The sequence below is a fragment of the Erpetoichthys calabaricus genome, chromosome 1 (assembly GCF_900747795.2).
Source record: "Erpetoichthys calabaricus chromosome 1, fErpCal1.3, whole genome shotgun sequence".
NCBI classification, from domain to species: domain Eukaryota; kingdom Metazoa; phylum Chordata; class Cladistia; order Polypteriformes; family Polypteridae; genus Erpetoichthys; species Erpetoichthys calabaricus.
The window spans coordinates 116,694,462-116,720,835 of NC_041394.2; the positions used below are offsets into that span (position 1 = coordinate 116,694,462).

General features: G+C 39.2%; 1 protein-coding gene and 1 pseudogene across 1 annotated transcript in view; both read right to left on the minus strand.

The window, feature by feature from the left end:
• Positions 1-26,374, minus strand: part of LOC127526862 (cystine/glutamate transporter-like) — a 193,879-nt gene that overhangs the window by 55,322 nt on the left and 112,183 nt on the right. The gene's annotated exons all lie outside the window — the stretch shown is intronic.
• LOC114648800 (cystine/glutamate transporter-like) overlaps positions 23,341-26,374 on the minus strand; it is a 62,719-nt pseudogene continuing 59,685 nt past the window's right edge.

A 26,374-nucleotide genomic window follows, 5' to 3' on the forward strand; every position in this document is an offset into this window, starting at 1 on the left:
AGAAAGAAGCTGAACTCTGCTTAAAGTTATCAAAACTGAAACCCAACATGGACAATAATGACCCTTTGAAACATTGTGGCTTAGTCTTTGCTTTCACTTTTCTCCACAACCCTCCACCACCTTGACCCTCAACCTTTTTCACCGTTGATGACTTTTTTCAGGAAAAGGACCCTGTCATAGGAAGTCAGTTCTCATCACTACCTAAAACCAGCCTGCTCCTGAACACACCACAACCTTCTTCTCTTTTTCTCCTCTCTCCACCAGTGATTGTTACAATCTCCTCTTTAGTCACCTCACTACCTGTCCACCTAAGCCCATCTTCTCACATCTCCTCCAGGATATCTCTCTCTCACTCATTTCTGTAATTACACACGTTGTCAAAACCTCACTCTGCACAGGCACTTTTCCTAAATTGTTCAAACAGGCCGTAATACCAATTCTCGATCTATCTCAAGTAGGTAATTACAGACCAGAGTCCCTTCTCTCCTTTCTTTTCAAAACACTAGAATGTGTTCTCTCTAACCAATACTTCTTCCCTCCTTCTACAGAACAGACTGCTTGATATAATCAGGATAAAAGAATGGCCACTCCACCAAGACAGCTCTACTCATCGTTTCTGATGTGGTGGCAGGCCAAAGCTAACAACATGTCTTGTGTGCTCACCATGCTAGATCTCTCCCCTGCCTTTTATACAGTCAACCACCAGGTCCTCCTTGCCACCCTCTCTGACCTTGGTATCACTGGGATTGCCCTGAAGTGGTTTGAGTCCTAACTTTCGGGGAGATACTACCATGTGTCCTGATGTGTAGAGGATGTCAAGCGTGCGCCAGGCAAACATGGAGGTGTCCAAAGGATCAGTGCTGGGTCCTCTTCTCTTCTCTCTGTACACCTCCTCTCATGGCCCTATCATGCAGTCCCATAGTTTTTCCTATCAGTGTTATGTTGATGATACAAAACTATACCTGTCATTTACTCCAGAAGACCACATGGTATAAATAAGAATCTTTGAATTTCTCACTGATATTGTAATCTAGATGAAGGAATACCATCTCCAGCTCATCCTGTCACAGATGGACCTTCTTGTTATCCCAGCTTGTATGCCTACTCAGCACCCCATCTTTGTTTATCTTGGTTCACTATCTAACATCTGTTAAGTAGTTACGCAACCTTGGAGTGGTGGTTGATGATTAGCTGTCATTCAAGGACCATGGTTATCAATGGTCTCTCCGTCTTACAGATTCACTCTGTACAGTATCCACAAGATCAGGCCATATCTTACAGAGTACACAGCACAACTTTTTGTCCAGGCTTTGGTCTTGTCATGTCTGGGCTACTGTACCTCTCTACTGGCAGAAGCACTGGCATGTGTCACCAAGCCATTGCAGATGATTCAAAATGCCGCAAAATTCACTCCTCTGGCTTCCTGCATCAGGACTAATTAAGTCCAACTCCTTTAAGCTTGCCTACAGAGTATTCAGTGGGTGTGTACCTAAATATATGATGACTCTTCTGAGGTGCTGTACTTCTTCTCAACCACACTGGTCTGCTGTTGAACAGCATCTAATGGTGCAACCACTGCATGGTATCAAATCTCAGTCCAAACTCATTTGATGTTTTGCTCCTGGCTGGTGGAACGAGCAGCCCAACTCTATTCTAAATTATGACTCCCTCAATGTGTTTAAGAAGAATTTGAAGAGTCTTTTGTTTGACAAACTTCTGTCTAACTGATAATAGCTGTTAGATGTAATCTAGGAATTGTAACTCACTTATTTTTTGTTTTGAACTCTTTGCCTGTAATGATCAATTTTGGAACCTTGTTATGTAACACTTGCTTCCAAGCATTTCCCCAGACTGATGTTTGCTCGATTATGTCAGTCACATAGGAAAAAAAGCATCTTCTGAGAAAACAACTGCAAATGTAAAGACACTCTTTAAAATTAAAATATTATAGGGATCTAACTTGTAAGAGAACAGGCAGATGGAACTAGTGGCGCATCTACATTTTTGGTGCCCCGAAGCTTAAACTGTTATGGGGACCCCTTTGCAACCAGCAACAAAAGTCGCTTCTGGTGCCCCACCTGGATTATGGGCCCTAAAGCTTAAACTTCATTAGTTTCATACCAGACCTGCCCCCGTGCGGGACTCCACAGGAGCATGTGAGACTCACTGGGGGTGGACACAGCCATGCACACTGAAGGGAGCTTAAAGGAGGTGCAATTAACATGTCACAGAGTGATCCCCTTGAAGAGGGACAGCAGTGTCTCCTGTGGTCAAAGAGGGGGAGCGGATTAGTATCCTTTCTTAAAGAGATAATAAACAGTACTTTATAGTACCATTAAACAGATGCTTGTGTCTGTGTGTCATTTCATCCCTCAAAGATCAGACTAATATCAATCATATCATTAATAGGAAGAACTAATAAATTCTGTATAAGGAAATTCACAAGTGATATCCTCCACAGGCTGTATGATGATGCATTCTTAGCTTTTTATACTTTGGCAGGTGGTAGTAGCTGGTGATCAACAACACCCACCAAAAGAACTGTGGGATGGTGAACATGAAATTGTGAACACAAAAATTGTCGGTAGGTGATATACAACGATCTATTTAGCATACTATATATTGCAGTAGTATGGAAAACAATAACATTGATACTTGACAGAGTGCATTAGTTTCTATCTATCTATCTATCTATCTATGGCATGAAAATACAATAAATATTCCTCATGATATCACCTCTCCTCTCATTACCAGTAACACACTGAAATGACTGACATGAATGACTCTTATACGGAAGGGGGGATAGGAAAAAAATGACACAGACATGTTTTTAAGTGATTGATTGAAATGTCGAAACTAAAATTGTGGGCATGGCCTAAAGATGTGATCATTACCAGGGTGTTAGGGGTGGGGGAGGGGTCAATAGGGGATACTTCTGTGGCAAAATGTTAGATGCAGTTTCAGTAACCATGAGCAACTAGTCAGTGCCTTATCGTGTGTTCAACATTACAACATACATTGAATTCAAATCTGTAGCAGAGGAGCAAGGACAATTTTTCATTTGATCTATTGTGTCAAGCCGACAAAGAATTGCTGCTCATAACCCAGTTTTAAATTGGTTCCATGAATCTCAGTCTATTTGTAGTGTGTAGGATGTGTTTGTTGGATCGATTTTAACTGTAAGAACATCAGAAAATGTCAAAAAGGTGAGACAGGTTGTAGGGTGGAGCCCTTCACAATTCAGTATGAAGTCAATCAGTAGCATTTCAAACTTTTTGCTGATTTATTTATCAAGATTTTTCCTGTCACCAATATAAAATATAAATACTACATACATTTTTTTGCAATAGCTATGTGATTCTTTTACTCAGTTTACAAATGAAATTTGGGATGTTGAACTATTTGAGAACTTATTGAGAAAAATGTATTGTTTTTATATAAGCTCATTTGAAAAATTCCATTAAAACAATCTTATTTAAGACAAAGTAAATAAATTGCATTAATTAAACTTTCAAGACTACACTATTCCTTATCTGTTGCCATGAACTAAGTAAAGTAACCATTGACACTGTTTTTTAAAATTGATCACAACCTAATGCCACACCCGTTATAAAGAATTTATTTCTTTCCTAAAGCCTACACTAAGGATTTACACTGGCAGTGATATACCTAAGGGATCTATTCCCTGTTTGGAATGATAATTATATTTTTATTAACAATATGTTTGTGGGTGGCACGGTGGCGCAGTGGGTAGCGCTGCTGCCTTGCAGTTGGGAGACCTGGGTTCGCTTCCCGGGTCCTCCCTGCGTGGAGTTTGCATGTTCTCCCCCGTGTCTGTGTGGGTTTCCTCCGGGCGCTCCGGTTTCCCCCCACAGTCCAAAGACATGCTGGTTATGTGGATTGGCGATTCTAAATTGGCCCTAGTGTGTGCTTAGTGTGTGGATGTGTTTGTGTGTGTCCTGCGGTGGGTTGGCACCCTGCCCAGGATTGGTTCCTGCCTTGTGCCCTGTGTTGGCTGGGATTGGCTCCAGCAGACCCCCGTGACCCTGTGTTCGGATTCAGCGGGTTGGATAATGGATGGATGGATATGTTTGTTTTAAGACAGTGTGGTGTAGTGGTTAAGGCTCTGGTCTTACACCCCTGAGGGTGTGGATCCAAATCCTGCTATTGATACCATGTGACCATGACCAAGTCACGTGACCTACCTGTGCTCCAACTGAAAAACCAAAACAAATATAACCAATTGTATCATAAATAAGTTGCCTTAGATAAAGGTGTCTTGCCTACAGAGAATTCTGTGGTTGTGTACCTAAATATATGATGAAGTCTTCTGAGGTCCTGTGCTTTTTCTCAACCACACTGGTCTGCTGTTGAACGGCGTCTAATGGTGCAACTTCTGCATGGTATCAAATCTCAGTCCAAACTCATTTAATGTTTACTCCTGGCTGGTGGAATGAACAGCCCAACACTATTCTAAATTCTGACTCCCTCAATGTTTTTAAGAAGCATTTGAAGAGTCTTTTGTTTGGCAAACTTCTGTCTAATTGTTAATAGCTGCTAGATTTTGTAATCTAGGAATAGTAACTCAAATAAGTAAATGTGAACTTTTCTCTTTTAGTAATATTCATGTGAGAAATTTTCTTGAATGGGAAAAAAATGTTTAATTTTTAACTATTATTATTATTATTTTATTATTAATATTTTTTCCATTTAACTTTTCATAGTCTATAGGATGATTTACTACTTGTTAGCTTTCACCTTGCAGAATGACTTCCAGCCATCCATCCATTTTCCAACCCGCTGAATCCGAACACAGGGTCACGGGGGTCTGCTGGAGCCAATCCCAGCCAACACAGGGCACAAGGCAGGGAACCAATCCTGGGCAGGGTGCCAACCCACCGCAGTGCAGAATGACTTCAGAATATTTATTTAAAAACTAGTCATTTAGCCCGTTACAATAACGGGCGCTAGAACAGTAGTGCGTAAACATTAGTAGGAACAGTCTATATTAAATGGCAAGGGACTTTGACCTCATTCTTTTTGTTGGTCGTATTTTTCTTTCTTTCAGCCTTTCTTTTGTTTATGTTTACTTGCTGAGCTGACCGTTCTTCGTGGGCTGCCGCCGTGTATTGTGTATCTTTAATTTTCTGTGACAGTAATACTGTCTTGTACGGCTCTATTCAATAAGGGCGCGCACAAAAAGGTGAGCTTCAAAAGGGCGACCTCAATTGAGCGCGGCGAATAAAGGTGTTCGTAGATAATTTAGTTCAAATGGCTCTGGAATATGTGAAGAGCAACAAAGGTGGAGATCTTTATTTACGCGCGCCTTTATTCGCTGCGCCTAATTGAGGTCACCCTTTTGAGGCTCGCCTTTTTGTGCGCGCCCTTATTGAAGGATACCGTCTTGTATGTCCGCTGGCTTGTACGTCCATAATATACCTTTAATTTTCTCTGGCGGTAATACAGGCGTGCACGTCGGTAATATGCCTTTAATCTCCTCTGACAGTAATACTGGCTTGTATGTGGCTGTAATATGCGTCACTGTATTGTGTACCTTTAATTTCCTCTCTCAGTAATAATGGTTTGTATTTCTGTAAAACGCCTCTAACTTTCTCTGACAGTAATATCGCGCATCGCACCATGCCCTGCGCATGCGCACTTTACCAGAAGACACCCACACACAGACACCTGGACGCACATAGGGATTTTATATATAAAGATAATCCAAAGATAAATTTTAAAACAATAGTTAAAATATGGATCAAAATTTCTAAAACAGAGATCAATACACAAAGCAAATAGGAAAGCAAAGCTCAAAATCCAAAAGAACAAAGCCAAAAATCAGAAAAAACATACTTAACTCTAAACAAATATACAAAAGGCTAGACTGCAAGTGCTCACTCTAAGCCATTATCTATATCTCTTCTGTTTATATTCCCAACTTCTCCATCATGTAACCGCTAAATGGAAAACATTGCCATTTAACAGCCTTAGACATGAGGGACAGGGGAAAAAACATGTGAAAGGAAGGAATGGCTTAAGGGCAGGACTTAGCCCTTTCCAGGCATTGCTGAGAATTTTTTTTTAATATCAGCTAGAAAAAGAAGGGCTTTCCCTATGGAAAACGAATAACAGTTGTCAGAAATTGGCCAGGGGATAAAGTGCCAAAGACAACACAAGAAACTAAGTGTAAAAGTACAAAAAAAAGCCAAAACTCACTGTCAAAAAGCAAAGCCCAAATTCCTAAGTTCATCTGTCATTCTTTCCCACTCTACTCTCATTAAAATAGGTTTTAGTTTAGACGATTCAAAGCTTAAATGCCAGTCGGAGCATACTGTCACCTTTCATAATGGCGATGCGATGATGTCCCGTGTTCCATCATCAACAATTCACATGACTAGTTATGTACATTGTTACCAACATCAATATCCCTGGAAGTAACATGGAAAATAGTGGCACTTGCAAGGACGTTTTGTAAGCTTAAAATAATCTTCATTGGTTTCTTTCATCTAGGTTGCTCTTTTCATTGACTGAATACAAAGTAAAATCTATAGCTCATTTCTAATAATTTTGAAAATAGTTTTTTTAAAATCATACAGATTTGCTGTATTTTCTGGCTGCTGATGAAACTTAACCCAGGCTTTCCAGGGAAGAGTGTTCCTTTACTTACCAAAAGTAGAAAAAATTCCTGTGGCCAACCAGATGATAAGAGACAGGCCCACATTGCCGGAGTTTCTCAGGACACCTTTAGGAGCAATGAAAATCCCACTTCCTACCATTGCGCCTACAATAATGCACAATGATCCAAAAAGGTTGACTTTTTTCCTCAGGTAAACAGTTTCTGTACTTGCCATTTCTGCAATGAAGCTACTGTCTGTGTTAAGAGTGCTTTTGGGCACTTTCTCACCCTTCTCTCTCTCCTGTCTCTCTCTGTTTAATGCTGTGCATGGTTTTAAATAAAAACTCCCCTCATCTACATATGATTTCCAAAGTAAATGAGAAAAAGACTGAAAAAAGGAAATTAATAAAGTTGTAAAACTGGATGCCTCTGTAAAGCCTGAAACTCACTAACTGCGACTGAACAATCCTTTCAAAACATTTCAGTTTCTTTTAGTAATATGAATTGCAATTAAACAATTATACTGTATTAACCAAATAACAATGAGCCAGAAAATGTGAAATTAACAGAATTGAATTGGCATCTTCCCTCAGATATAGAGCTGTTTCAAAGTCTTAACTTTCACACAACACAATCAATTCTTCTATACATTTTTTCTCCTTTCCATGTCTATTACAGGATGACAAGAATCCATAGTCTACCCAGACAGCGGCAAACACAAACCTTGAGTGCTTCAACCTGCTCAAACCAGACCAATTAAGGCTTAAACAAATTATAGTTGAAATGGGGAAGAATTAACAGAACACCTGATAAAACATCTACATAAAGGCTAAAATGTGCCAAATTCCTACACCTGTATGGAAGAAGAGATAAGCACTGCACCACCATATTAAGCATATTAGACATTTTTGATTTCCACATTAAAACTTGTTTATTAGCATGGCAATTGTTTTTTTATTGGTAAACTGTTAAAACCATAAAGATTACTATTCATAGACAAGGAAAAGGAGTGCCTCCCTGCGTGGAGTTTGCATGTTCTCCCCGTGTCTGTATGGGTTTCCTCCAGGTACTCCGGTTTCCTCCCACAATCCAAAGACATGCAAGTTAGGTGCATTGGCGATTCTAAATTGTCTCTAGTGTGTGCTTGGTGTGTGGGTGTGTGTGTGTTTGTGTGTGTGTGTGCGCCCTGCGGTGGGCTGGCGCCCTGCCTGGGGTTTGTTTCCTGCCTTGTGCCCTGTGTTGGCTGGGATTGGCTCCAGCAGACCCCTGTGACCCTGTAGTTAGGATATAGCGGGTTGGATAATGGGTGGATGGAAAAGGAGTGATAAAGAAGTTATCAGTTGAAGTTATCAGTTGCAGGCAGACACATATTAGGCCACTACCTTAATTTTTCAGAAATATTATTTTCAAGCTGTCTGTTTTATCTAAATTTATACTTTTGTTGAAGTACTTCTTCATTTATTATTACCTGAGAGAGCATAGGGTGGCACAGTGGGTAACGCTGCTGCCTCGCAGTTGGGAGACCCGGGTTCGCTTCCCTGCGTAGAGTTTGCATGTTCTCCCCATGTCTGCATGGGTTTCCTCCCACAGTTCAAAGACATGCAGGTTAGGTGCATTGGCGATTCTAAATTGTCCCTAGTGTGTGCTTGGGCTGGCAACTTGCCCGGGGTTTGTTTCCTGCCTTGTGCCCTGTGTTGGCTGGGATTGGCTCCAGCAGACCCCCCATGACCCTGTAGTTAGGGTATAGCGGGTTGGATAATGGATGGATGGATGGATGGATGAGAGAGCATAGGAGGAATTATATATTTGCTTCCACCTCTCTCTAAGCTCACAATGACCTCAAAACCTCTCGACCATAAATGTTCAAGACTTCCTGGTGGCTAGTTCCAGTGTCTGTGGTCTCACAGTGTGTTGATTTTTTTATATATTGTTTTTGTATGAGGCACTGGGTCAATTCAGATTTTTTTTTGGCTTAAGTAATATTGAAGCTTATCAATTCAGTGTGATTTCTAAGTTTAGTTTCATATCTTTCCACTTTATTCTGTTTTTTTCATGCCTTTTTGTGTATGTCCTATACCGCTTCTTCAAATAATAGATGCAGAACCAAAATACATTTTAGTAACTTGTTTTACTCAGCACTTCAAGCCATCCATACCTGGATAACTAAATACTTTATTGATCCCAAAAGGAAGCTGCAATATTATAGCAGCCAAAATGCATTCAAGCCAAACAGTGCTGTCAATAAATAAAACAAATATGTACCTAGTAAAATGGCAGAACATGCAAATGCAAACTAGATAATGTGTTAAAAAGTCTGACAGTAGTTAAGACATGCTCTAGAGCACCATCGTAAAATTAACTTTGTGCTGAAGGTACTTCACAGGTTTACCAGCGTGTCATATAGCAGGTGTGACCCATTGTTGACAATTCCCAGCAGCTTAATCAACAACATCCGTCTGTCTGCTACTGCCTCCAGACAGTCCAAGCTAGAACAAAGCCAGTCTTGCAAATTATGTTATTAGATGTGTTGACATCTCCTTTTGTTGTGCTACTGCCCCAGCATACAACTTGCCACCACAGTTTAGAGTGTTTAACGTGTTTCATATCACTTAGGAGCTGCACTTTCATTAACTATTCGGTAAGTGGCTCTGATCTCCTCAGCTGATTCCAGATGTTGTCAGGTGCCATTGCTACAGCATAAGAAAGATGTCCAGTCCTTCCTTTTATCTTTTCACATGCTTGCTTGTATGGATGCACCATTCATGGCTTATTGCTGCCATTTGTCCACTGCTGCAAGGTTTTCTCAAGTTCCTAATACCCTGAATGGGATTAAGTAGTTCCAGTGAATGAATGGTATTCATTTACCATATCCACTATAGACTTTTACAAGAGTCTTCATATTTAGTCAGAATCTTCAGCATAAAGTTTAACCCAGAAACAGCAAAACTTAATAGAGGATGACTGTGCTTCCCTGTGATGTTTGTAAACGAAATTAGCAACTTTTTAATGGAGCAGTTAGACTTAAGGTGTGAAGGATTCCTTATTTATGTGTGCTCCAACACCTATTGATAATCAGTCAGTCAGTCAGTTATTCTCCAACCCGCTATATCCTAACACAGAGTCACAGGGGTCTGCTGGAGCCAATCCCAGCCAGCACAGGGTGCAAGGCAGGAACAAATCCCGGGCAGAGCGCCAGCCCACCGCAGGTCACACACACACACACACACACACCAAGCACAATTTAGAATTGCCGATGCACCTAACCCTGCATGTCTTTGGACTGTGGGAGGAAACCGGAGCACCCAGAGGAAACCCACACAGACACGAGGAGAACATGCAAACTCCACGCAGGGAGGACCCAGGAAGCAAACCCGGGTCTCCTAACTGCGAGGCAGCAGTGCTACCACTGCGACACCGTGCCACCCTCCTATTAACAGTAAAGCATTTTTATCTGTTATTGTAATTTTTAAGGCATCTTTTGTTGCCTATGATTGACTGGCCCCTTCTCCAGAGTTTGCCCTGACTTGCACCCCCTGCTGCAGAGATTAACCGTGGTTTGGTTTCATCCTGTCTCAGAATGTCATGATGTGTTTTGATATCTATTCTTGTGAAAGAATCTTCTCATACATGTTATAAAATACAAAAGTTGACAAGAAAATCTCTGGTCCATTTGAACATAAAACATACACTGCATTCAGAAGGTATTCAAACAGCTTCACTCTTTCCATATGCTGTATTCTAAAATCGATCAAACATTCATTCATTATCCAACCCGCTATATCCCAACTACTGGGTCACGGGGGTCTGCTGGGGCCAATCCCAGCCAACACAGGGCACAAGGCAGGAAACAAACCCCGGGCAGTGCGCCAGCCCACCGCAGTTGATCAAACACATTTTTTTAATTATCTGTTGGCACACAACATTCCAGTTTCAAAAGGGAAAAACAGGTTTTTACAAATTACAAAGTGTGTTAAAAATAAAAACTGAAATATCATTTTTGTGTAATCATTGAGACCTGATTGTTTTAGACATTTCTGCAAATATATTAAAAATTGAAAGTTTAAATATCACATGGACATAAGTACTGAGACCTTTTATTAAGTCCTTTAAAAATGACCTCAGGCTCATCCCGTTGACCATCCTTGAGATGTTTCTACAACTTGATTAAAGTTCTCCTGTGGTCTTTCCGTTGTTTGGATATGAGTTGGAAAAGCACACTTCTGTCTGTAAGGTCCCACAGCTGACAAAAGGATATACCAAGCTACAAGGTCAAAGCAATTGTCTGTAGACCTCTGAGACAGAAAGGGTATCAGAAATTTGCTGCAGCTGTAAAAGTTCTGAACAACTAAGTGACTTCCACCATTCTTAAAATGAACAAGTTTAGAAATACTCAAACTGACTGCTGAGCCAAACTGAGCAAAAGATGGAAGAAGAACTCATAACATTCTTAGTAGAGATAAGAGAACCTGCTAGAAGCACAATGATTTGTGCAGCATTCCACCACTTAAACCGTTTTGGTGAAGTGGGTAATAAGTCTCTCCTTAGTAAAAGGCACGTGACAGCTTGCTTGGACTTTGCCGAAAACCACCAGTAAAAGAATAAACAAAGAGAGAGCATAAAGGTTTAGGAGCACCGAAGTTATCCCCTTGTATTATGATGGTGTTAGAAAAGAAAAAAAAGAGAATAAAAGAAGTCTTCGTCAGACAGTCATTCTCCAGTTGTCCCAAGATGGTTGCTTTATAAGGAAACTCATAAGAAGGGGTGAGTTCTGTAGGCCGGAAACCAAAAGTGATGTCATCAGAGGCCAGTCTGTCAATTATTCTTTCTGCAGAAGGAAGTAGAAGAGAGGCATTAGTTGACAGTACAGACCCCTTGGAGGGTAGTTACTATCAAATGAGCCCTGAGGTTGTCTGCCAATCACACCTTTGTGAAAACCTAAAGGATTTTGTCAAGGCCCAATAACCTAGTCTGGTCTCATGAAACCAAGGTTGAACTCTTTGGCTTGTTACATCTGGAGGAAACCAGGCATCTCTCATCACCTGGCCAATACTGTCCCAATGGTGAAGCACTGTGCTGGCAACATCATGCTGTAGAGTTGTTTTCCAGCAGCAGAGACTGACGGTTGAGCTTGTCAGAATTGAGAGAAAGATGAACAAATCAAAGTACAGAGGTAGATCTTTGAAAAAATGAAAATATTATTTTAGAGTACTCAGAACCTCAGGTCGCTTCAGGACAAATGTGTCTAGGATGAAGAAAGTGAACAGTTCTGTCAGGCATTATGAGGACAGCACTCAACATCTTCCTGCTGCAAACGATTGCTGTGGTTCAGAGATCTCTTCCACAGTGTATTCATTAAAGTAGTGTTTCTCAACTCTTAAGTATTTGCGACCCGAGTTTTCATAACAGTTTTAATCGCGCCCCCCTAACATTTTTTTTGAAAGGAGCCCACTAATACCAATTTTTTCTTTTTTAATTAATGATATATCATAGATGCATATTTTATTATATCTACTTAACTTTTAGCGACATTTATCTAACTCTATATTTATTTTTCTAGTATCAGAATGTAGTTTAAGTTAATTTGTTTTGGTTTCAATAGATGTATTTTTCATATTTTTGATTCTTGTTTTCTTTTTTTCACATCTTCGCGCCCCCCCTTTTTGTTACTTCACGCCCCCCTAGGGGGGCCCGCCCCACAGTTTGAGAACCACTGCATTAAAGGAAGTGAAAATTATTTAAGTACAGTAATCCCTCCTCCATCGCGGGGGTTGCGTTCCAGAGCCACCCGCGAAATAAGAAAATCCGCGAAGTAGAAACCATATGTTTATATGGTTATTTTTATATTGTCATGCTTGGGTCACAGATTTGCGCAGAAACACAGGAGGTTGTAGAGAGACAGGAACGTTATTCAAACACTGCAAACAAACATTTGTCTCTTTTTCAAAAGTTTAAACTGTGCTCCATGACAAGACAGAGATCACAGTTTCGTCTCACAATTAAAAGAATGCAAACATATCTTCCTCTTCAAAGGAATGCCTGTCAGGACTAGATCATGTCACAGAGATAGAGAGAGACAAAAGCAAACAAATCAATAGGGCTGTTTGCCTTTTAAGTATGCGAAGCACCGTGGCACAAAGCTGTTGAAGGTGGCAGCTCACACCCCCTCCGTCAGGAGCAGACAAAGAGAGAGTGAGAGAGAGTTTGTTTTTCAAGCAAAAATCAATACGTGCCCTTCGAGCTTTTAAGTATGCGAAGCACCGTGCAGCTTGTCCTTCAGGAAGCAGCCGCACACAGTGCAAAGTCCCTATCGTCTAGGTGTGCGAACAGCCCCCCTGCTCACACCCCCCTACGTCAGCGCAAGAGAGAGAGAGAGAGAAAGTAAGTTGGGTAGCTTCTCAGCCATCTGCCAATAGCGTCCCTTGTATGAAATCAACTGGGCAAACCAACTGAGGAAGCATGTACCAGAAATTAAAAGACCCATTGTCCGCAGAAACCCGCGAAGCAGTGAAAAATCCACGATATATATTTAAATATGCTTACATATAAAATCCGCGATGGAGTGAAGCCGCGAAAGGCGAAGCGCGATATAGCGAGGGATCACTGTATTGCTCTTTAAAGGCTGCTCAGTGTACACCTCTGCACCTACAGTACAAAACTCAAGATTTTCACTGCCACACATGGAGACTGTCAAAGTGATATTATAATACAGTCAGACATGTTTGTATTTTTAACTGAGTTAAAAGCTCACTTGTTTTACTCATTAACTCAATAATTACCACATTCAATTGTCCAATAATCATATTTGTAAAGTGACAAACCAAAATAACTATACCTTGTTGCATTTTCCCCAACTGCATTACCTAAGGTGAATCACTGCCTTTCCCTGACTTCTGACTTTTTCTCTGAAAAATTTTAATCCCTAAACTATTTTGGTCATATATCTTTTTTGCACTTGGTGCTTTTCATGCAAAAATTAATTAATCCACTTTTATTGATGTTGTGATGTGAAATTTTACATAAAACTTGATAAATATTTTGTATGTCTTTATTTGTAATTTAGGCAAAGCAATGCAATTTAGTGTTTAAACCCATGACAGGATTTTTTTTGTTCTTTATTTTGTCTTATACGATTTCTCGTATTAGAAATTTGTTAGTTTTCGCATACCCCTTGGGGTTAGAGTGCAGGGTCAGCCATTGTACAGCGCCCCTGGAGCAATTACAGGTTAAGGGTCTTGCTCAAGGGCCCAGCAGAGCAGGATCTCTTTTGGCAGTGACGGGGATTCGAACCGGCAACCTTCTGGATACCAGTGCAGATCCTTAGCCTCAGAGCCACCACTCCGCTCTCAAAGCAATGCAATTTAGTGTTTAAACCCATGACAGGATTTGGGGTGTGTGCTTTAAACCAGTTTGGCAAGTGTTTCTCTGCTAAAGTCTTTCAACCATAAACACATATGGTCTTAGTTGTGGCAGGTATTAAGATGTTGTATTCCCCCATTGGTCTGAGGTATGGCTGTTTGGAATTGGCTTGTGTCAGATGCTTTTAAGTATCATGATGTCCTATTGGCTGTATGGGTTGGGCAGAGAATTTATAAATTTGCTTGTTCAACCACATTCTCTCTCTCTTGCTAACCTGTGATGATGAAGACAACACAATGAAGAGCACAGTTTAGCAGCCATTTTGAACAGACATGTGGCTGAAAGCTGAGCACCAATGATGCCTTAACTAGAGACATTTAAGTAACTACAAGTCTGTGTGCCGCCTGAACTACATATCACCATTTAATCAGGTTGTATGGTTACCAATATTCAAATGTACTTTGCATTTTGTTATTATTTATGAATATTATCAGTAATACATTATTTATTGTGTAACTTAACTTCTGCTTGTCTTTTTACTTCATCTAATTGCCTGAGGTTATAGATATAGAAGGGAAGGTGGGGATAAGTTATATACAATAATACCTTATAAACAGTGGTAAGTCTGTGAGATTATGCATTCTAAGGCTACATATTAATAATACAATAGGGGAAAGTAGAGCAATATATATTACTCTACCAAGACAAAACAATCGATTTTATCTTTTTTTAGGATAATGGGCGGGTGTAATTTAGATGGTCTTGTGGGGGCTTAGCATTGACTTTCTGACATTGACAAAAAAATAAACAAGTCACAGTTGCCTGTTGGTGGTTCTGTGAATCCTCGTCTGTCCAGATACACAGCGTCATGAAGAATTAGAAGAAGACATAGAGATAACTCCTCCATAGAGTTTTAATGTTTTTGTAAGATTCTACCTAATGAGAGAATGCCTGGTTAGTTTGGATTAAGAAGAGAAACAATTGACACAGAATGTTTAACAGGAGGTGAAGTGTGGATGGAAGAGGCTGGCAAATCAACTCATAGGCATAGCTGTTCTTCGTGACTGATTAGCCAACTGCTATTTAGCCAGTACTGTAATATCACAGAATATTTTGTGAGCTTTTTGAACTCTTTTGAGACCCTCTCCAACATTGCTGCATGCCAAATTGCAATTGACATGTCTGTCGAGGGTTGCTTGTCCATTGCCAAGGCAACTGCAGGTTCGCAGCACCACCAAGGTAACTACAAGTTCACAGCCTCCCCACATCACACATCTGTTGCCTGATGGGTGATGCAGGGAACATTATAACCCAGACACTGACCTGGCCCCGTTTCTGCAGTGTCTGTGTGTATTGAAGAGGTAGTTCCCTTTTTAATGAATACCTTAGTTAGTGTTCTTGATGCCTTTGGACTGAGTCTTCTCTTGGGTGTAGAATACTTATGTGTCACAGTATCACATCCAGAATGCAGCCAATACCATTTGAAGCTGACTTGGTTTGGTTTGGTATGCTGAAAGTGTTCCTTCTACAAAAGTAAATAATATGGACTCTGAACTACTTTGTGTGCCTGAATGTTTTCACTATGTTATAGTGGAGGTGGTCTACTTACACGCAAACCTCAGGAAGATTTTTCTTTTGTTTTTGAGAAGAACCAAGTTTATAATTCCAGTGGGATTTCCCAGTAGTTACTAATGACTCCAACATATATCAGTAATTTAGGACAAGTATTCATATACTGGCATTTGTACATTACCAGGCTAATAAATTCAGCAGTTACGAGCTTCTCTATTTTATACTCTCTGCTTATGTATGTCTAGGCTCATTTAATACCCCTCCACCTACACTGAAAACTGACACTTGTGTTTTTTCTCTGTTAACAGTCCCGTTTATGAGTGAAAGAGTAGCACACTACAATTAAGTAACCCTTTGCCATCTTGCAACCTCTGTGTACTATAGTTTCATCCATTTTAAAAATTCATGCAAAATATGATATGAGGTAGTTTTAGTTTTCCTCACTTATTCCAACACATTTCTTTTTCTTCTTCTGCCTCCTAAATTTGCCTTTTCTAAGTTTCCAATCAATAGGAATGTTGCCGGCAAAATTGGTATGAGGAATGGTTAAATGTCTTGTCAAACTGGATCTCTTGCACTGAGGCATAGAACTCTCATGTTGTAGTGATAGATTTACTACTTCCACTAGGTATTGAGAAAAACTCTTCTTCACACTCCTCCCTGAGAACCCAATGCTCCTCTTCCTATACATATTTGTTTTTACTTTCAGCTAAACAGAAAACATCGTAAAACAGAGGGTTGAAGCCAGAGAGGCATTTGTTTCTATAATTTGCTAGACAGAATACTGTATCTAATGTTGTAACTGGCAACACAGCCAGTAAGTAAGGAGTACCTTACTTCAATTATTTACTAAATCATAATTGGATATGGGGAAAAACATTTTCAACTCAAACAGCCACAGATGTGCTATGTGGAAGGAGATCTCCAAGGAAGACTGGAATAGTTCAATCAATCAGCCTTTATTCAGTCACAGATGAGTACATGGATTACACGTTGCAAGGCAGTTCTCCTGTTTCACTTGACTTTTAATAAGCACAATATGTTTATCTAAGCATTTCATCTTACATTGCGTGCATCGGCTAACCATTTCTAATATGTGTACATTGCAAAAGGGGCCCTAAAGAAGAAAGAGTCATCTTTCCTGTGTCTAACGGACACATTCTAAATGAAGAAATTGTCCTAGGTCAGCTTACTGCAGCTTTTAACCCTTAGTAACTTGCAAGCAGTTAATATTGCAGTTAAATGAATGAAAGTCATCCCTTGACAGGAAACATTTTCATCAGTCTGTGCCTTGGTCTCATGTTCTGGATATGTGTTGGGCACAGGCAGACCAGAAATGCCCACAGAAGTAGGAGCATGCACAGTGCATGCCCTTCAAGTCACCTTTCCTGCAAGCAATGCCAAGACAAAGGCTGGATGGCAATGTAGTGCACAGCTGTGTAAAACATGACTAGCAGTAAACTAAGGCTGAGGTGCAGACCTTGATGAACCAGCAGAACAGAAGTCATAGCAAACAGGTGAAACGTAAGGTTTACTTTAAATATTCACTCTGTAAATTTTAAGAACTATCAGAATGGGATATTGGGAAAGCTTAGCTAAACAAAGAAACTTGAAGGACTGAATGGTCTCTTCTTGTTTGTCTTATATCTTAAGTTCTTATCAAACCAATGCACCCCTCACCATTCACCCTCATTTTAGTAACCTCTAGGCTCTAAACGCAAGAACCACTGTCTCAAAAGGTAGACTCACTGAGGCAGTTACAGTAGTGTTGATCTCCCTACTATTGCTCGATATCTACCTTAGTTTCTCTCCTCCATAGCTTGCTGCTTCTTTGGTCCACAAAACTAAACATCAACAGCAGACACATGAGCTTATAAATGAAGCAGTCAGATAAAAAAAATCACATAAACAAGAATGAAGGTCAAAAGCAAAAAAGGAAAATTAAAAAAATAGAAATAAAACATTCAGTAAATCTTCAGTTATCAATTTAATATAACAAAAATGCAATTAAAATGATAAACATTTTACCTATCACATTTCTTAATATATCCAATTATATTAAAGATTATTAAATAAAAACAAATGATCTGTATTATAATAGCATGCAGTAAAATATAATCTTCCAAAAGTACAACCACCACATTTTATAAAACGTTAAATGATTTTTTTTTTTTAAATAAACAATTACTTTAATACATAGATCTCAAATGATAATCAAGTAATGATCTTCCTGTGAGAGCTGGAAGAAGAAGCTGTGTAAGGGATCCTATACCAACTATAATGTGTGCTCTGGTGTGAGGCATGAAAAACACTGAATAAAGATGATCCTAATTTTGCAATCCCTGATACAATGGTGAACCTGTCAGCTTTCTTAAAGTTTATATGTATCTTTACTGAATACTATGGAACACAAATTCAATTTCTCTTTCAGGAGACAGGCACTCTTTAATGTAGTCTCATAAGTCATTTCTTCTTCCACTGAAACACAAAGCATGCAACACTATCACATCTGCAGTTACTTTAAAATACTGCTTATGGTTTACAAAGCCTTAAATAATCTCGCTCCATCCTATATCTCGGAATGTCTTACACCTTACACTCCAAATCGTAACCTTAGATCTTCAAATGAGTTTCTGCTTATAATTCCAAGAGCTAAACTTAAAAGAAGTGGTGTGGCAGCCTTCTGCTGTTATGCACCTAAAATCTGGAACAGCTTACCAATAGAAATTCACCAGGCTAATACGGTGGAGCACTTTAAAAAAACTGCTAAAAGCCCATTAATTTAATATGGCTTTCTCATAACTTTATTTTAGTGTAACCCTGATATTCTGTATATGCATTTAGTTATCATTTTTATCATGGCTCCGCGATCCATACTAACAACTACTTTCTCTGCTGTTCCTTTTCTGTTTTTCTGTCCACCTGATCAAAGCACCATGCAGTACCTGCATTGATGGATTGAAGGCCAGATGTCCACATGACCATCATCATCTAATTCTTCCACGTGAAGCCTGAAAACCTTGAGGACTGATTGAGATCATTTATGTTAGGTTAAATGTCCAGTGGTTGCTGGGTGGTCTCGTGGCCTCGGAACCCCGGCGATTTTTTTTTTTTTTTTGCTTTTTCTGTCTTCCTGGCCATCGTACCTTACTTTATTCTTTGTTACTTAGTATTGCCTAATCTTATTTTTAGATTTTGTTTTCTTTCTTCATCTTGTAAAGCATTTTGAGCTACATCTTTTATATGAACATGTGCTATATAAATAAATATTGTTGTTGTTGCTGGTGGTGGTGGTTGGCTGAAGTTTTGGTGTTAAAAGTTTTTAAAGTTTTAAAAATTGTAAACTGGATATTACAAATGCCTGTGAAATTATTAACAGAACTTTAACCAAAGAAGAAAGGGTAACAAGTGCAACTGTTCAGACTGTGTGGGTTTCTCCAATTAAGCATGATGCTTAGTGAATGGTCCCTGATAAATACGTACATGATTAGGATAATTGCCATTGACGGATAGCATGACATCTCCCTAGAAGTTAAATATCAGTAGTGATGTACAAATAAAGATTCATGAAGCATTTGCTGTATTTTTTGTCCCCACTAGATGATGCTCTCTATTGAAAAATAAAGCACAAACTAACATGATTTGAGCCATTTTTGAACAGACAGCACATTCTTGTGGGGACAAAAAAATACTGCAAATCCTTCATACTCATTTGCGTATATCATATCAGTAATAAAAAAATACTAAAATATCTTGATTACCTAACTGCAGTTATCACACAGATCTAAGCTAGTAAAAATAACAATTTTGTAAGAAAGTAAACATTTTAAAGAATAATATCTAATTATGCTGAATAAATTAATTTTATTTTATTTGAAAGTCCGGCTCCCACAGTATCACAGTGCTAGAATTCTGGCCCTTGGACAAATGTAAATGAAGACCCCTGCTGTATCTATATACAGTATATAAAATTCTTTTCGCGTTTGAAACGGATATTACATATGACCACGTGATATGGAAATTACGTATGAAACGGAAATTACGTATGACCACACGATATGGAAATTACCTATGACCACAGAACATATTATAATACAGGAACTAGCCAGGCGCGTTCTGACGGAGAAGTTTTATTTATTTGTCCACGTGACTGTCGCTGAAACTGCCACATTGTAATTTTTTTTTAGTTGGCAGTATTTGATAGTAGAAGAGATGAGGAAAACAGCTTTGCGTCTTTCTACTTTTTAACTGCGCCAAGTTGTAAACAATGTGAAGACGAGACCGCCTTCAGCCGCAAGGGGTCGTGAGAACAAAGTGGACGCTGGGAGGCGCGAAATGTCGGACTGCTCTGCCGAGTCGAGAGCTTCACGGTTTCGGGCAGCGTCCTCTCTTCTCGCACTGTTTGTGACACTTCAAGGCCCCCGTTGGCTCCTGGTAGAGTGGAAATGTTTGTGAATGAGTGTAATCGGCGCCATCGAAGCAGGACTCTGTTTGTAAATTGCCCTGCACAACTACTTACTGTCCCTTAAGGTAAGTTCGGGTCACTAAAACCCCACAACATTCAAGGTTGCTTTTGTGATTAATTATTTTAACAAGTAAATCACAGGCATGTAGTGCGAAGTTGTCAGGCAAAAATTTGGACGATCACATAGAAAATGTAATTTCTATACCACAGCGGTTGTGTAGCACCTTTCACAAGGGATCTACTACTTACCTGTTGTGTTATAGCGCCTTTAAAATGTAGTTTAGCCGAAACCACTCCAGTAGTGCTCAATATATTTTTACTTCTTAAATGTTAATGTTTTACTGTTTAATAACTTATAGACTACATTTTATTTTTTTCCCTTGCACTCAGTGAGCGAAGCCACTGGGTAATTAACTAGTAATATATAAAGTTTAGACACTTTGATTTTTGAATTGTTTTAATAAAAGCACTGAACACCTTTGCTTCCCCTTTGTTGGATGTGTGAGTGTCCTCATTTGCTGGCTCATCCTGGTCATGACTTTTGACAGTGTTGGGTTCAAGAGGCTCCCAAAATAGAAGTGAAATTATGGAGCCGACCGGCACCATCACAACCCGCTTTTGATTGGGCATCAAGTTACCAAGTTATTTCTCCACAATCATAGTATGTATTACTTTACCACATAAAATGTGTTCTAATGTGAAACTTCAACTGCCTGTTTGAGATTACATGTATATTACAAAACAGCGTATCCATGTTGTTTTTAAGTATGTAAAAACGAAAATGCAAACCATAGATGTGAGATTTTAAAAGTAGTCTGGCTTAATGTTTCACTTATCCAACTACCACATTCATTTTTCTCTACGTGGATTCACCTGGGAAAGCCATCAGCAAGCACCTGGTTATTGATATTATTCATTGTTGATGCACAGATGCGAATGAATGTCTCTGTTCTGTAGACAGCCAGACAATAATAACTGAAAAAGGCACAGTTACAAATTGTTTTCATTCTTTTAGTAAATGGAAGGTTATTTCTCTGTGTCGCAAAGATTATCTACTGCTGCTAGATTAATAATGTACGCATGTGCTTCATTAAGACAGAATACTGAGCAGGAATGTCGTATGTAATCAGGTGACAAGAACTGAACAGATAGGCATCCGTTCATACTTCTCTCTGTCTTCCTAACCCCCTTAACCAGGGCAGGGTCATAGAGCAGCTGGAGCCTATCCAAGGAAGCGTCAGATGTAAGGCAGCAACAATCTCTGAATGAAGCACCAGTACCTTGTTGGGTGAACACAAAGGCACACATGGGCCACTTCAGCAAAGCCATTCCACTAAACCTGCATGTTGTTTGGACTGTGGAACGAAACCAGAGCATCTAGAAAGAAGATGCAAATTTCACATAAACACGAATCCTAGGCTCTTTCACTGCAAGAAAGTAACACTACCGCTGCACCACCTTGGTGCCCATTATTATTCTTATTAACTGTTGTCCTCAAATCATTTGATCTATTACTCTATTCAACTTGAATAGAGCACCTCTGATGGAATGGCCTCTTGATCTGAAGTGACGGGTAATTAGTGGCAGCCTTCTGGCTCAGCTCATAGGCAAAGCATCCCTGTGGGCACCCATAAGAAACACTGGCTTGATTGATTTGGATGCATTGTATAAGTCTATTTTTTGTCAAAGATCCTGCACGGCATGGCTAAGAATTTAACAGATTAATGTATTAAGAAGGCAAATATGAAGCATGAAAATGTAGCACAATAAATGTAATGTCTGCCTTGTTCCTTTTAGTCCTAAGTAAACCGACATGAAGTTTAGTGCTTAGTAATACAGTAATCCCTCCTCCATCGCGGGGGTTGCGTTCCAGAGCCACCCGCGAAATAAGAAAATCCACGAAGTAGAAACCATATGTTTATATGGTTATTTTTATATTGTCATGCTTGGGTCACAGATTTGCACAGAAACACAGGAGGTTGTAGAGAGACAGGAACGTTATTCAAACACTGCAAACAAACATTTGTCTCTTTTTCAAAAGTTTAAACTGTGCTCCATGACAAGACAGAGATGACAGTTCCGTCTCACAATTAAAAGAATGCAAACATATCTTCCTCTTCAAAGGGGTGCGTGTCAGGAGCAGTGACTGTCACAGAGATAGAGAGAAAAGCAAACAAATCAATAGGGCTGTTTGGCTTTTAAGTATGCAAAGCACCGCGGCACAAAGCTGTTGAAGGCGACAGCTCACACCCCCTCCGTCAGGAGCAGACAAAGAGAGAGAGATAGAGAGAGACAGAGTTTGTTTTTCAATCAAAAATCAATACGTGCCCTTCGAGCTTTTAAGTATGCGAAGCACCATGCAGCATGTCGTTTCAGGAAGCAGCTGCACAAAAGATAGCAACGTGAAGATAATCTTTCAGAATTTTTAGACGAGCGTCCGTATCGTCCAGCCCCCCCTGCTCAATCCCCCTACGTCAGGATCAGAGAAAGTCAGCGCAAGAGAGAGAGAAAAGTACGTTGGGTAGCTTCTCAGCCATCTGCCAATAGTGTCCCTTGTATGAAATCAACTGGGCAAACCAACTGAGGAAGCATGTACCAGAAATTAAAAGACCCATTGTCCGCAGAAATCCGCGAACCAGCAAAAAATCCGCGATATATATTTAAATATGCTTACATATAAAATCTGCGATGGAGTGAAGCCGCGAAAGGCGAAGTGCGATATAGCGAGGGATTACTGTATTCTTTATGTACTGTACATGTGTCTGATTTTCCACCATTCATTTTCTTATATGCTTCTTTAAATATTTCAATAAATGAGATCATTGAAAAGTAGAGGGAAAAGAGTGCAGAGGGAATGCTTAAGAAGTGTGGTGTCTCAGGATGGTGACCCCAGCCAGACCTGACACATAGATTTAATAAAGTGGTGCAAGGCAGACGACAAGTCCTTCAAGATGATGAAAATGAAGGATGGGCAGGCACTTTGTTGATTTGTCTCCTAGTATTTTATAGAAGACTGTGGTGATACATTTGCATATTGTAAGGGTTGGGACCAATCCAATGAAATGTAAATAGAAACTATTGTTTGATACTATACTGTAGGTAGTAAATAATACTTTTTGAACAACTGGCTTGTTATAGGGTGAAAATGTATTTATTCATGCTCATGAAATTTAGCAGATGTCACTTGAAATAAGTTTTCAATGAATGTTTTCTATTAAATAAAAAACAGAACACCATGCATCTCTCCTTAAACAACAGAGTCTCACGTCAATGGGATAAACAGCTTAATCAGATAAATGTTTGTTTTATTTCTTTACAGTAATGGTCTTTCACCCATAACACATTATTTTCCAGCTAAAATAAAATCTTGTCGTATGTTTGGCATACATGAAGTATTACGTAAAGGCCAAATGAGTTTCTGAAGGTAAAGCTTTGATCAGCCCAAGATTTAGTAGGTCTGCACCTCCTGTGGCACCACTTCCAAGAGAATCTGAAGCTTCTTAGTAAGGGTGTCTGTAAAATAATAAAACCAACATGTCAATCTTATCATCAACTGAAGTGAAAAGTAATTCCTCCACAGAGTACTGCTTCTCTGTCTTCCATTCTGAAATGAGTTGATTGTCATGTCTGATTAGGAACTGCTTACAGTGAAAACTGTAAAAACAAAGACTTTTTCCTGTAAATATTTACATACAAGACTAATAGTTGTAATATGAACAATTCTGAATACACTTTTTGTTTAAATAGAAAAGTTATGGACAATACTTTACATTATGTGTTTCTTATTACATCATTTATAGTACGAGGGACGTTCAAAAAGTTTCAGCAGTTTTTTTAACTCCTTTACTAAGAATTTTCTACATAGTCACTTTCCTTTGCAATGCAATTTTCTGAGTGTCGTACCAACTTTTTAATGCCCAATTACTACTCCTCCCTCCTTAACCGTTTTCAATGAAAATACGAAAATGTGGAAACTTTTTCAACGTCTCTAGTTATAATTACTGTAAGAGGAAGTAGCAGAACTTTTCTGGATGGAGCAAAACATCTCTTGTAATGTCTATAAAGTGTATTTTTTAAAGACACTGTTTTCCTTTTCTTTTAAAACAGCTTATTATGTCACTTGGCTACTACAAAATGTGCCTTATCTGTTAATACTTTTGTAAATGATTAAGAATTACCTGAATATTCTGATAATTACTTAGCTAGAGAGTGTAAAAAGTGCTTTAGCATTGTATGTCTACAATTTTAGAAATGCAACTGTGGGATTTTTTGGTTGTGAGAGCAAAGGAAATATATCTGGCAAAAAGTGCAATTTATGGTAGCACAAGACCAGTCCTTTTAAGCCCTGTTTCTAAGTTACCTAAACATGCTGCGTTTTAGCCTATTGTTCGTAGCATGTGATTTCTGAGAGGACTTTTCAGAGACAGGACACATTTTTATTTATAAATGGCAAACGTCTTAGAGACAGGAGGAGTACATCACCACTACATTAGCTTAATAAGGTCAGTAAAAGGCTGATTAGAGAGAATATAGTACGATGAGAGAAATCAACACAAGAATGCTCTGACTTACTGCTGACACGTAAACAACATAAAAAATGAGTCACTTGGAAAAACTGAACAATTATCACAACCATGTTGTATGGTGTGCATTGAAATACTTTATTTTGTTTTTTTAAATGAAATTAGCAATTTGAATAATGCTTAAAAATTCAAATTTATTAAAGCCTCCTCAGCTGCTTGCATGTTTGCTCTATTTTATTGCTGGGGTCTGGGAACCAAATTATTTCTCATCTGGCTCTGAGGAAGAGAGAACACTTCCAATAAGAAGAAAATGGTGGCAGTCAAACCAGGGTGAAATCCAAAGGAGCTGCTGACAGAAGCTAGTGGACCGTAGTCCTTGGCGCAAGTGCATTGTAACTGTGAACTGTATATCCTTAAAGGTTGATAAAGCAAATGAGAGAAATGATGGAGGAGTTACATTCATCTGTGGGTCCACATTAAAAAGAACAGGTGCACTAGAAAGAGAAGTTTGTGTTTTATTGAGTGGTGGCCCCAAAATAATTTACATGATAAGACAATTCATAGCAATTAACTGCTTAATTATTTTGTGCACCACAAGATATGTACAAAATAAGTAATGTGTACATATACTGGTGCTATAGTTATGTGATAAGTACAATGGAATAAAGGCTAGTTACACTGAGGACCTTAAGGGGGAAATTACTGTGTTATTAAACTGTTAGTACACCATAGTAAGAGATCCTTAATTTAAAATATTGCCTAAAGAAGTTGCTCTTGATGAAAATATTTTACTAAAGCAACCCAGTATATGCATTTTAAAAGCATGTAAAACATTCCATACTGAGCACCAATATCATATTTTAGGGTTTAACATGCTTTTAAAAATATGTCTTCAATAGTCTTGCGTCATTTATCTGCATGTTAGTATGGAACATACAATAAGGTAATTTTAACAAACACTAAAAATTTACCGTTCAACAAGCTTCTTGCTACTGTAGGCCTCTCACACCCCAACAATGGACTTTGTGACTCATTGCTGTCTATAAATCAGCATCAAAGAATCGAGTCTCATAACAACAAATTGGCACACATTTTCTTTTGCAGTCAGTTATGCTGCTTATACACATACTGTGCACTCATCTGTTTGACTTGTGCTGATGTGACTCAAACTCCCATAATGCAAAGTGCTTGCATTGTTTACACTACTAACTTGAATCTCAAACTTTATTTTCCTATCACTCATTATCAGTTTAGTCTGAGATATATATATATATATATATATATATAATATTTATATATATACAGTATATATAGTATGAATTATATTATAACAAGTAAGCCCACGATTCTCTAGAGAATCGTAAATCCAAGAATGGCAATCAGTTTCTGTTCCGTCTGATATTTGGATGGATAACATATCATGGAGGGTGGGTGCGTCTGGGGAAATGTCATTTAATTAAACAAGCATATCTGTACTAAAGCGGTTTCATTTTGTGGAGACGTGAGTCCGTTGCCTTTGATCCGTTATGTGATCTATATTACTGGCACAGTGGATCAGAGCAAGTGTAGTGTACAGGTTGTGTTGTTTGGGCGCCACCTACTGTCTCTGGTAAGCAGCTGCGTTAGACTCTGGGGCGTGCGCCACGGCGCAGTACGTATGCGCCTCCGTGGGAAGCTGCTGCGTGATGAAATATCATGGAGGGTGGGTGCGTCCTGGGACAGTTCATTTCAACGCGTTTCTGTTATTGTTTTTCTTCATGCAGTCTCGTTTTTGTTTTTTTATGACTGTGTCGTTGTATATGCGGTGGTGTGGGCGGTCGCGTCCGGGCGGCTGTACAA